This window comes from Mytilus galloprovincialis, chromosome 2, assembly GCF_965363235.1.
Source record: "Mytilus galloprovincialis chromosome 2, xbMytGall1.hap1.1, whole genome shotgun sequence".
Taxonomy (NCBI): domain Eukaryota; kingdom Metazoa; phylum Mollusca; class Bivalvia; order Mytilida; family Mytilidae; genus Mytilus; species Mytilus galloprovincialis.
The window spans coordinates 84,528,948-84,543,339 of NC_134839.1; the positions used below are offsets into that span (position 1 = coordinate 84,528,948).

The window sequence follows — 14,392 nt, forward strand, 5'->3', positions numbered from 1 at the left end:
TTCTTCAAATCTTTTTTTTATGTATTATTTATATTTTTATAAATAATATTCTTTACACCAGAAATGTTATTTATAAACAAGCGTATGAGTTAAGTAATGACTAGTATATTATATCACTTTCGGACACGCAAGACAGAGATGTATATTATAAACCTGATAGTTCAAAATGGAAAGTTATAAGTTATAAGTTATCGGCCGTGTACACCGATCAATACCTACAGAAGTGAAACGATGCATGAACTTGCAAGCCCGACAAAAAAATCGCTTGAATACCTGGACGTGTCACCTCACACCCCTCACAATACCTTTGGGAGTAACACCTTAAGCCATGCTGGTGATCAGATGAGGGAAGATCCGGATTTATTTGAATAAAGTTTATTACTTTAAAGAATTATGAACGAATTACATTTTCGAAAACAATTTTCACGGAACACTTATTTATGATTTGAACTCTGACTTTTTAATTAATTCCAATATTAACAGTTTAAAAATAACAGACTATGGTTATTTAAAAAAAAAATAAGAACACTTTCCGTATCAAGTTAGTTAGTCAGATTAAACAACCGTACGATTGACAAGATATCGACACGCAATTACGACTACATCGGTTACTGTAGTTTTGGTCCTTTGTGGTTTATAGACATATCGTGATTTTTGATCGTAGAAGATGACAAAATGGCGGAACGCAGAGAATTGATACTCAAAATTTAAAATCGATGGTGATCTCTTATCTAGCGGAATAAAACTTTAATATCTATAAATTTGAGAATTTTTATACAGAATGGACATAATATCAATTTTTGATTTTTTTGCGAAGTTTTGATCATTATTATGAAGTTAAATAATTCAACCAAATCGTAGTATTTCCAAAAAGGTTATATACATATAATATGTTTTATCTATACCGGGAAAAAATTAAAACTGTATTTATAATTTAAATTTATTTCATAGAAATCCTTGTCTCTTGAAATGGAACTCACGCATGCCTAATTAAGATTTATAAATTTATTTAAAAATACAAGGACGTATATGTTAGTTATACGTCCTTGAAAAATATAACAAATATTTAGTTTTGATATTAAATTAAAGTTACTTTTCCGTGCTATCATTTATTTGATATGACATGAATTAAACTATTTTTGTTGAGGGATTTAAAGGTTTGTCCATACAACGTGTATGTTATTAGTATTTCACATGACTTGTTTTCGCCTTGAAGCTCGATCATTATACAGAGTGTTTCAGACAAAATTATGAAAATAACGTGCACGATGCTTTTTTCGATCATCGTGAAGTGACAATTTTAATTCCCATTCCTCCATGCACTCGACCCCTGTTCAATTGTATATTTATAATTCCTCGTGCTTTTAATTACCCCTCTACGTGATTACCGTTATGCCAACAGAAACCCGGGACTTGATTTACATGTAAAATCAGGGGCGGATCCAGCCACGATAAAGGAGATTAAACAACTACATGTCTCCATTTAATAAGGGCTGTCGTTATCGCTGGGTTTCTATTACCTCACCCTATTCATAAAATTTAGATTTCAAAGGTGTATACCTTTTCATATATTGTGTACTAGGTTAAAATGATTGCTCACAAAAGGGGAGTCCAACCCCCGGATTCCATCCCCCTCGACCCGCCACAGAATATGAAATTGTTATTTAAAAGTCACATACTACATAGTACTAGATCCGAGCACCTGTTTTGGGATATATATACATATAGAATTTACCGTAAATAACTACGAGAAAATGAATAATACACAAGTTGATAATTGTCTCTTCTTTGCTAATTAATGTGCATGCAATATAATATTCACTCTGATTTACTTGTGAGACCACCGACACTAATAAAATTTACCTCAAAGTTAATAGGTGCTCAGATAGATTAATACCCTGGGTATTACATCTATGGTGCTCCGTTACTGGGAAGATCATATCGGATCCGATCAATTTATTGGTTCCATTCCCCCAATTGGAAGTCAACACGGCTCCTTAGAAAAAATGCATTGCAATGCGTCATAATTATCTGGACTACTAAGTACTTCCATATAACTTCGAAAACAGACAATAATTTATTTTACTGGATGAGATTGGGCTGACGGATTTTTAATGGATGGTAATTTTTATTTATATAAATAGCACAAGTTTACAAGGCAAGATTATTCACCTTTTAAGGCTTTTTCACCCTACAAATCAAATGGTTGCCTCCTTAAATACACCTACACGACCTAAAACATATTCATATGAACATATGGTATCATTCATGAGGGGGGATAGGACCTTTATCGGGACTCCGGGATCGGGTGTTTTTAAGCTCGGGATTTCGGGATTGACCCTTTCGGGATCCGGGAATTCTTTTTTCGACTTTCGGGACTTCGGGATTTCGTGTTTTTAAGTCCGGGATTTCGGGATCTCGTGTTTTTAAGCCCGGGATTTCGGGATTAGGACCCCTCCTACCCCCTCTCATTCATTTTGTGTGACAACTCTGAGTGTAAGATTGACGGGGAGGGATCCAGAACTTTTCATTTTCTTTTTGGAAAAGGGGGGGGGGTAGTCCTAGGGTGGGAGTGGATGCTTGCTCCAGTCATGCTTCAGTGATTCCCTATATAATCAACAAAAATTTTCACACGAAGGGGATTATGGGGGGGGGGGGGGGGGGGGGGGAGGAGGGCTTTCCCCTTAATTAGAAATCTCTATTTTCAGGCATAGGCTCATATAAATTTGCCTTTTGAAGAACTGAAATAAATATGAGATGGCTAATAAGTTTTCAGCTGCTTTACATTAATATACATCATATACATACATGTGACATACACAATTATATATAGAGCCATTTAAAAAGCTATTTTTTGCAATACTTAAATAATGTAGGATCAAATCTTGATGTATGTAGTTGAAATTGTTAGCTTTAAACTTTAAAAAATGAACACCCGAAGTTTAAAGTTAAACATAAGAATGCCCATATAGTCTTTAATGTATATGCTATTGCCATGAAACTAGGTCATTGTAGGTAAACTGTCATCTATTCCCTTAAATCTTAGTTCACGCCAAGTTTGATTAAAATTAGTCGAGTATATCTACTCTATTTGGATAGTGTTTAACTTGCAAATTAAAATCATACTACTTTCAAATTTATTTCTTTAAATATTATGGATGAAATAGCAAGTAATTAAGAGGATGAAATTAAATTGGATGAAATGTGGCAAATTTTTTAGGTAAAGTAGTAATTTGGTAAAGTTTGAAAAGGTATTTTTATTAGTATGTCTGAAGTTGTCAAACTTAATTACCCTTTAAAAATAAAATTATCCTTATTTTGAGTTATAGCTTATAGATTTTTCTATAATGTTGATCAGGGGCGGATCCAGCCATTATTAAACAGGGAGGGGTCCCAACCCAGAGTAAAGGGGGGGGTTCCAACTATATGCTCCCATTGAAATGCATTGCTCGGCAAAAGAAAAGGGGTGGTTCCAACCCCTGGACCCCCCCCCCCCCCCCCCCCCAGTGCAATTTTACCTCACTGTTCTAGGAAACAAAATAGTTCATTTTTTCCTGAATTTTTTTATGGACTCATTTCATGGATTTCATGTTTACTGAAAGTGGTGCGGCCTAGTGAGAACAGCAAACAGAAAGTACAAAAAAAATGTTTTGACTTCAGGGTTACGTAACTTTTTATTCTTCGTGGCATGACCCACTTTTTTCCCGAATAAATCACAATTTCACATTAGTACATACATGATATGAACATGAAAATGTTTTTCTATGTAGCATTTTTTATTTTTTTATTTTCAAAGATCAGCTGTTTAGCATGTAAGCCTATGGAGCAGTCAATTACAAGACTGCAACCTAATGAAAAACACATACTGATGTTTAATAATAGTTTTTACCCTTTTTATGTTTAGGACAAGAAATATAGAAAAATATAAACAGTTAAAATAGAAATGAGCGACAAAACAAGAAAAACAGAATACAACAAGGCCTAAATGGTAAGACCACTTCTATATACTGCACAATCATGTAAATTCAGAAATTATTGATATGTTGATTGCATTTATAATTGTGATTTATCACAAATGGACAACTTATTGTGATTACAAAAAAAATCTGCATAAAGATCTATATATATATATATATATATATATATATATGTTTTTGTTATCAAAATATGAGTTCTTATTTTTGCGATACTCACCCAGTCACATTATTCGCATTACTAAAAACCTCTCGATAATTTCTGAATTACAGTAATAAAAGTAATTGCCTTTGAATGATGACATATATAAAAATAAGAAGATGTGGTATGGTAAATGAGTGACTAATCCACCAGAGTTCAATGAAGTGAATGCAAGAAATTAAAGGCCAATGATGGGCCGGCCTTCAATAATGAGAAAACACTTCCTTTAAGAGGTCAGCCAATAAAGATCCCAACATGAAAAGATTTAAACAATCCAAAAGAAAAAGTAAAATCACAAAAATACTGAACTTAGAGGAAAATCAATTCGGAAAGTCCATAATCACATGGCAAAATCAAATAACAAAACGCATCAAAAACGAATGGACAAGAACTGTCATATTCCTGACTTGGTACAGGCAATTTCAAATGTAGAAAATGGTGGATTAAACCTGGTTTTATAGCGCTAACCCTCTCACTTTGATGACAGTCTCATCAAATTCCGTGATATTTACATTGTTGCGTTAACTAAACAGACACAATAAATAAAATAGTACAAATATGGGTACATCAGTCATCATCGTATAACAATTTTAAAAGGAACAATTTTACAGAACACAAACACATCTATCTACTAACACATTCATCATGTTCATTGATTTGTGTGTCTGACGTCAGAAATTTTTATACGTCACATAGATTTGTCGTTCAATGTGCATACAAACAATTTTAAAATTTACATAGGCAATGTTAGCATATAGGGCAAAAAAATTAAAAGTATGTAAGAATAAATTTCAGAAATAGACAGAGATTGAAAGTTGTCCAAAAGTTATATAGAATTTATAAGAATCCACAAATAGATAATTCCACTACGCAATTGAATGATTTTGACGTTTATGGTTCAACGTATTTTGTAATTCATAATAGAAATATATCATAATGACATAGAATAGAACAATATCATACTGATGGGATCTTTTAAAGTACAGAGTCACGTTATAAGAACCAAAGAAATACAAAAAGTCGCATATACAAAACACGCCACCAAAAAATGAAAGCCAATACAAACACATTGACGAGATGTATAAGTACAGAGCCACGTCAAACGGATATCACATAAAACCATTCAACAGTATAAGTAATAGTACAAAGACAAATGAAAAAACTATAACACACGTTGTTAAGATGATAAACAACATCAGTACGCAGAATCTATACATCAAGACCATCGTGTATTATTTGTGAAGTTCAACATATTCAAAGTCAATAACAATCAACCTTACCATAATATAGGACAGTGGTTCAAATAACACAACATATGAACATTCTATAACAACTATTGCAAGTGGCTCAACTTTAAATATCACTGCAAGGCACTAAACAACGAATATTAAATCTTGAACACAAAGCACTGAAATAAGAGAACTCATAAGTAAGAATATCAAATGAAAGTTTCTCAAAATGTTCATTAAAACATGATAAAATAAGCTTATTTATATTACTGTTTTTTTCTCCATTTATAACATTTTTTTTTAAATTTTGTGTATTTATAGGTCAGATGTCTTGGTTTTTATGATCATCAACAGGTCCTGCAGGTCTATACTGAAGAGGAAACTTAATTGTTAATACTTTTCTACATAATCATGATAATGTGCTAATTAGATTAATTAATGTGAAATGAACTGCACTGTGTGTTTTTCTGGAAAAAGAAATAGAAAAAATTCTACAAAATTGCTATAAACAAAATGGAGTACATGTACTATCAAAGATGCGCAAGAACACACTTGTGTAAAATGTAACAACCTACATATTCACTGATGGATTATGGAGAAATTAAGAAAAAAATAGTATCTTTGTCATGTTTGTTGTCGAAATAAACACCTGCTTTATCCATTCATGTACATGGCTCCATCATATCAAATATACAGAGAAGATGTTTGAAGAACAAGTTGCAAAAATTTATTCAGCCAATTGAAAGAAGATGTCTTATGGATGGAATTATTTATGCACTGAACTGTTATGTAGGGGGTCGAATAATTGTACACAGCAGCTGAAACAAAAGACAAGTTAATTTAACATGAAAAGTGTTTATTTTATTTAATATGCAAATGTGAGCACAATATTTATAACATCACAAATGGTATGATATTCATAGTGTTTTGCTTATTATTGTATTGTCTTAAACATGTTATTAACAGTCAGCCTTTTGTTTTTGTCATGTTTGTATGTTTAATACTCGCCATGAAAATTTGTATTAAAGTTTTAATTATCTGTTGTATCAATAATTCAGTCTATGAAAAATTATATTTATACTGTTTGTACTGTTATGAAGTTTCCATAGAGGAAAAATAGGGGAAATCATTTCCTTAAGGGAAATTTGATGTTCAGAAATTTCCTTAGAGGAAATTTGAAGAACAATGATTTCCTTAGAGGAAATTTGTTGTCTTGAATTTTCCCTCAAGGAAAAGTGTTTGTCAAAAATTTCCTCACAGGAAAAAGTATTTCCTCCAAGGAAAATTTGAAGCTGCAAATTTCCTCACAGGAAAAAGTATTTCCTCAAAGGAAAATTTGAAGCCGCAAATTTCCTCAAAGGAAATAGAATTTCCTCAAAGGAAAAAGAATTTCCTTAAAGGAAATAGGATTTCCTCAAAGGAAATATTTATGCAGCAATTTCCCTAAGGGAAATCTTTTTCCCTTGAGGAAAAAACAATTTCCCTTGAGGAAAAATCTTTTTCCCTTAGGGAAATTTGATTTCCCTTGAGGAAAACTACTTTTCCTCTGAGGAAATTGTTGAAAAAAGGGGCATAACTTTTTCAACAGTGGTGCTAGAGCCAAAATTTTTTAGGACAAATATCAGGGAACCAATACCAACAAATTTATCAACTTCATTTTGACTTAACTCCAAAAATTAAGGTGACAACTTTTGCACTCAGCGGAATTGCAAACTTGTCCCGGAGACTGTTTATAGTTAAGTTTTTGTGTTTTGGTCTGTTTTTCTTATACTGTATGCAATAGGTCTACTATTTTTGGTGTATGGAATGATTGTAAGGTTAACATGTCTTGCTGGCAGGTGTCATCTGACCTTGACCTAATTTTCATGGTTCAGTGGTCAAAGTTAAGTTTTTGAGTTTTAGTCTTTTTTTCTTATACTATATGCAAAAGGTCAACTATATTTGGTGCTTGGGAAATATTTTATGATCTATATGTCAGTCACGCAGGTTTTATTTGACCTTGACCTCATTTTCATAGTTCATTACTCAGTGTTAAGTTTTTGTGTTTTGGTCGATTTTCTTAAACTATAAGCAAGAGGTCAACTATATTTGTTGTATGAACAAATTGTTAGCTGTACATGTCTACCTGGCATGGTTCAGACCTTGACCTCATTTTCATGGTTCATTGGTCAATATTTAGATTTCTTGTTGAATGTTAATTTTATATGACAGTTGTTATGAAGCTTTATATTTGGGACTATCAACATAATATCAATGATTAGTAAAGAAGGCGAGACATTTCAGTGTGTGCACTCTTGTGTATTTTACTGGAGGTGGTTGTTTGAATTGACTACATAGTTCTTTTGTGATCTTGTAGACTACTTAAATCGCCTCTTGCGGTAGCCTTTTATGCTTCTTCAGCTCGTTCTTCCAGATGGTCCATTTAATCTTGTCTATCTCTTTTCTTTACCTCCTTATCTTTCTCTGCATGTATTTTCTGTATTTGTTCTTTTAACCTTGATGACCTAGTGCTGAGATCCTTTTTTTTAAGTTTTGCTCTTTCATCGATTAATTTCCATGTATCTGATGTTAACCATTGTTTATTGCTGCTCATACGGAAGCCAATGATCTTTTCACTTGGCAAGGTTTTGATATTCCTCTTTGGTGTTTTGCCATTTCTTCTCTATGGAACTGCCTTCAGTTTGATCAATTTCCTATAATACTCTAAATCTGTTTCTGAGTTCAGTGACAAACTTTTGTTTGATTTCAGGTTCTTTCAGACGGTTGACATTGAGGATCTTTAATTCTCCCAGGTTTGTTATTGTCTGGTACTTTCTTCAGCTGCAGTTGGTGTTAGGCTATAACTAAATGATGGTCGCTGTTCACATCTGCTCCCCTAAATTCTCGGAAAAAAAGTTTTAATGCACCAATAATTCCTTTTCAACAGATAAAATATGTACAAGTCTCATAATCCTATAATACTCTTTTTTATATTGTTTCTTACAATTATATTCATTAAAGGTTACCAATGAGCGGCCTATTGAATTCGAGTTAGAATAAAAAAGAAAATGTTCCTATATACCTTAATGTAATATGTAATCTATACTATTAAACGAGAAGACCTCAATTTGTGTGTCGCTTCTCTTCCTTCCACAATAAATTAATCATCATGACTCTGTGTTCTTTAGGTTACATGCATAGTCGCATTTGTCATCAGAAGACCTCATTTTGTGTGTTGCTTCTCTTCCTTCCACAATAAATTAATCATCATGACTGTGTTCTTTAGGTTACATGCATAGTCGCATTTGTCATCCATTCTTATGATTATTCAGATTGAGTTATTTTGGGAGAAAAACGACAAAATAGGTGTCCGGATATTGTTTCCGTTATCAGACTGACTTTTAGTGATAGATAAGACTTCCGATTTTAAAAATGCACAAGAACAACCAATCGTATGATAGATTACAAAAATGAAAAATAAACTAGAATTGCTATTGCAAGCAATAGCGGATGTTACCCTTTCCCCCATTGCCACTAAGCGGCAGTCATTTCGAAAACTTTTAACAGTGAATGCACATATTTGCATGGCTATTCATTTTTCTGTAAATTTTCAGTACATTTAGATCATTTTTAAAAACATGACATTTTTGCTGTTTCCATGGCAACGGCAGCCATTTTGAAAGTTTGAAAGTCAAAAGTCTCATCTATACATGCCAGTTTACAATAATATTAAAAATCATTAATTTTGGAGCATATCGAAAATATTTGACTTTTCTGCAGTTTCCATGGCAACGGTGGCCATTTTTGAAATTTCATCTTCAAAAGTCTCATCCAGACTTGCCAGTCTACAATCATATTAAGTTTCATCAATTTTGGAGCATTTTGAAATTTTTGAAATTTTTGACATTTGTGATGGTTCCTATGGCAACAGAGACCATTCCCAAAATTTAATGGCATATACCACATTGGTACATGGGAGGGACCATACCATCAAAATTTCGATCAATTTGACCTTCCATTTTAAGAAAGTAAATGCCACTTTAAGGTTTTTGGACCATTTTGACCTGTTTTGCACTGTTTCCATGGAAACGGCAGACATTTTCGAAATTCCAACGCCAAATTCCACACCTACCAATGTTGCTCATCGTTACTGTGAACTTTTATAAAATTTGGAGCATTTCCATATTTTTGAAATTTTTAGTGTGGTATCCATGGCAACATAGCAGTTCCAATGATTGCCAAAATCATACCAAACCGGTACATAGTGGGCATCTACATTGTATTAAATTCTAAAGATTTTATGTCAAAGCATTCTCAAATAATTCAGCATACTCCAAAATTATATTTTTTTTAACATTTTCCAGTTGCCATGGTGATGGCAGCCATTTTTTAGTTCCAAAGTTGCACTGCAACTGGAAATTCTGGGTTCCTTGTTATAGTGAACCATCATTCGGATTGGTACTTTAGGCTCTGAGAAAGCGGGTGGACAAAATTAGGTGGAAGAAAAATAATAATACGGAAAAAGAAACAGAGGAATAGCAATATGTCACCCGACATTGTCGATCGGGTGACATAATAAGCCAATCAGAGCGTTCTCCATATCATGGTTTTTAGATCGCAAGAACCACAACTATTATACATCCTTAGAGACAATTATGTTTTCGCGTTTATCCACCTGTAAACTACGATTATACTACTATAATATACAGAGACTCTCTGTATTCTGTCTACTTTTTTCTGAAATATTTACTATCTAAGAGGGTCATACCAGTTGCATATATATTGAAATAAGTAAAACATGTGGAAATAAGAATGTGTCCATAGTATACGGATGCCACATCGGCACTATCATTTACTATGTTTAGTGGACCGTGAAATGGGGTAAAATCTCTAATTCGGCATTAAAATTAGAAAGATCATATCATAGGGAACATATTTACCAAGTTTCGAGTTAGTTGGACTTCAACTTCATCAAAAACTAGCTCGACAAAAACTTTAAACCTGAAGCGGGGCAGACGGACGGACGAACGCACGAACGGACGAACAGACTAGAAAACGTAATTCTCATAAATGGGGCATAAAAATTTATAATTGTTGAAAGTGAAAACTTTAACCTGAAGCCGGACAGAAGGACGGACGAACGAACGAACGGACGAACAGACTAGAAAACATAATTTCCATAAATGGGGCATAACAATTTATTGTTGAAAGTGAAAGTAGTGATTTGGCCAATTTGAAAGTAGGGTAGAGATTAGAGGGAGCTAGGCAGGACTTATTCGGGAATTCGTGATCGGGTGTTTTTAAGCTCGGGATTTCGGGATTGATCTTTACGGGATACGGGAATAATTTTTTTTTTTAATTTTGGGATGTCGGGATATGATTTTCGTTAAAATACGCACCTTGGGATTTCGTGTTTTTAAGCCCGGGATTTCGGGATCATGGCCCCTCAGACCATCCCTCAAATGAGCCTTAGTCATTTATACGAGATTCAAATCCTACCATTGTCATGTTAATAGGGCTCTCGAAAGGAAAAGCACTGATGGATTGTCCTAGAAGCACATTTTATTAGAATAATAATGGTCTATAAGCAGTTTCATTTATTTCATGTTTGAAGCGGTGCAAATCTTTAATTTAATTTGACATGTTTGACTTTTACCAAAAAATGCATTGTAGCAAAGGGGAAGAATAATTGTGGTATAAGGCCAGAAACACGAAAAATAATTGAATTTAACAGAAAGGAAACACATAACGGACTGTGGAAAAAAGAGACAGGGTTTTTGATACCTTATATGAAATTCTCCAGTCATAATATCTTTTACAAAAATTCATCCTACAACAGTTTACAGGTGTATATGCCCGCGATTTCGCGGGTGTGTTCTAGTATTATATTAAAGTATATAGGTGAGAAAAAAAATTGAGACAAGTACGTGCCTGTGATTGTATCGTCAAAAACAGCCCATATTTATGTAACAGAAGTCTAATTCCTTCCAATAAATAGCTAACAGTTTACATTTTAACAATTTTGTAAAACAGTTATATTATTCTGGGGCAAAAAAAAAGGATTTTACTGAACCTATTCCTCTCTAGAAGTTTAAGATGGCAGATCCATATCTCATCGTTGCAACACATTAAAATTCCTGCTAGAGTTGTCTCGCTTTGAATTGATTAATAACATGATTCTACGGCCTTATTTTTTTATTAAGTAATTTAAGCAATTTTTGTAACCGTCATAACTGCGATTAAGATTTGTTTAAAATCTGTCAGATAAGCTGTCTCTATCCTCCGGTTTAAGTCAATGGGGGTTGTGCATTGGTATGTTTACCACCTACCCGTATCTGGAGCTAGGGTATGTGAGCGGTTAGCAAAGCCTCGCCCTTTTTTAATTCTTCTGGCCTCATGAGCCATTTGAGCTTTTGACATCACTAGGCGTTCGTCATTGGTGTCCGTCTATCCGTCGTCGAAAAATTTTCAAAAATATTCTGCTCTTAAACTAATATGCTAAATGTTACCATACTTTACCAGGATGTACCTTAGTGCAGGGCCGTAACTACCTATGAGGCAGGGGAGGCTGCCTCCCCTGAATTTTCTACACCAAAAATTTTATTAAATGAAATATTAACAATATGTAGTACTACACGAAGAACTTGAATACACATGTTTACAGTTTTAACAGTGATATCATGATATGTGATTTATCTGTCATTTTCCGGATTTTTGATCGAAACGGTTGACCATTTCAGTATTTGTTTTAGTATTTTGTTTTATGTGGCCATCCATCTGTTATTCAGTATTTCCTATGTTGTACGAGAACGCATGAGAAACTTGGCTTTCCACAATTTTAAATAAAACTAATTACATTTATTTAGGGGCTCAATTAAGCAGAGGAAGTTCCCTTTGTATTGTATAAAATTGAGAATGGAAATGTGAATCTTTTATGATATCGGAAATTCGTTACCGGCTGAATCAGCTGTTGGATATTTTTTTAACGTGTCTAGTCAGACAGTACGTCTCCTGATCGTACGAGAACATTATGGTAAATGCCTTAGTAGTAAAACACTCACATTCGTTGTAGTTCTATACATGTCTGTTCAGCTTTCTACAATATTGAAATTCAAGGTCCTCGATAAAAAAAATATCTTGCGTTCTATAATCTTGCTTTAGGCCTATGTATTTTTTAATATCTTTAAAAACAGATAATAATCGTTTGCTTCCATCTTCAAGTCTTCCTGATGAGTCTTAAGGTAAGGAAATCGAAGGAAAACGGGTAATTTTAAACCATTTTATTGAGAGAGAAAAAATCGGCGGTCACAATATATTTAATGTTAATAATTATAGTTCAAAGTACGGCTTTCAAGACACAGCCTTGGCTTACCCCTAACAGCAATCTTAGTTTGTTTTTGCATAAAAATTGCTTCCAGTATCAAGCAATACTGATGAGTCTTAAGGAAAACAGGTAATTTTTAGCCATTTTACTGTGGGAAAAAAAATCCGCGGGGGCTGTGCCCCCAACCCCCTATCTAAGGGGCCTCAATCGGCGGCCCCAAACCCCTGCCTCCCTGAATTCAACCCCTGGTTACGGCCCTGTTAGTGTATCTATCCACTTTAATAAGAATTGTATTCGGAGATCGGATCAAACATGGTATAGTTTACTAACAATTAAACATAGAGGTAAAATGCAGTTAACGGCTTATATCCCAAAAACGAAAATTTTAAGAGCAAATCTGTCAAAGAAAAATGATCACCTGTGAAATATTAAGTAATGAAAATCCATTTAGAAATCATTGTCCCTGGAATGTCAATATGGTAGGTTTCAAAGTTTTTGGATTGTTTCTAAAAAAAAAACTTAAATAGTTAGAGAAAGTTTATGTATTGGGTGGTCTGCCATGTTATGTATAAACTCAAGAAATCTGACTTTGAGAAAACTGATCAGCAGATCATGTCCATCACCTGCAGAATTTTTAGAAAAAAAATATATAATCCGTTTAGGAGTTATTGTCCTTAGATTGCAATTTTATAAGAAAAAAAATCGCACTTTAAGACTTACAGCTAGAGGAACTGTTAATAACATTTACAAATAATCAAATTACCCCTTCAACAAAATCAAATCTATATGAAAAAAAATATACATGACCATTTACTTTAAAGAAATATTTTATTATTTTGTTTATTTTTTTTGGTAGAAACTATAAAAGATGGAGAGAAATTGATAACTAAACACAAGTGTTCAGCAAAATAAAATCTACAAATATGCCAACAGTCAGCCAAAACTGTCAATTGTCTGCTTATAGGAGTGTTTGTCTTTGGAAGTTGGTTTAATTTGTTATTATATAAATGATCGCAATGTTGGGAAAAACTTAATATTTAAAAAAATAAAAATGTATTTACCAGGTGAGCGACTCAAGGTCAGCCCTTTTAAGCTCAACTGTCTCAAAGGGCAAAGTGAGCTTTTCTCATTCCTTAAATAAATAAAAAAAATACCCTCTTTTGTGTTTTCAGCAAAAATAAAATTCACTGTTTCCAATATTTCCACACAAAGGGTGCACATATTAATGTTTCGGTTATGCACACAGATGGAAGTTCTTCTATTATAGATTTGAAGAATATATGGGTTTTTTTCAGTTGAAAATATGTTGGGTTTTTTTTTGTGTAAATTGCATTCTGTCCTTTTTCTATTTACTGTGTGCTGATCCTTTGTCCCTTCACGTTCATCCCTTAACGCTATTATTTTATGTATGATCAAGGATTTTTTTTTCGACCAAAATTGTATTATTGACAATTTCATAGAGGTATTCCAATAGCAATGATTATTGCCTCTGATTATCTCTAATTTCTGTGAAATGAAACTCGCTCGCAATGTTTAGCTATTTTTTTTCAGTATATTTCACTGTATTCCATCGAAATAATTCAGTGAGAAGAGGACATGGCTTATAGTTGGTCTACTTGCGCATGTAAGGCCTGTCACGCCATTTACTCGGATCGTTTTTATACATCATTGTGTAGATAAATTA

The 14,392-nt window shown here is 33.4% G+C and overlaps 1 long non-coding RNA gene across 1 annotated transcript; it reads left to right on the forward strand.

Moving 5' to 3' along the window:
* The first annotated feature begins 1,949 nt into the window (after window positions 1-1,949).
* LOC143064652 (uncharacterized) lies at window positions 1,950-6,401 on the forward strand. The gene is made up of 3 exons (XR_012975298.1): window positions 1,950-2,121; window positions 3,905-3,988; window positions 5,727-6,401. It is a non-coding gene; the product is annotated as an uncharacterized LOC143064652 (long non-coding RNA).
* The last annotated feature ends 7,991 nt before the right edge of the window (window positions 6,402-14,392 follow it).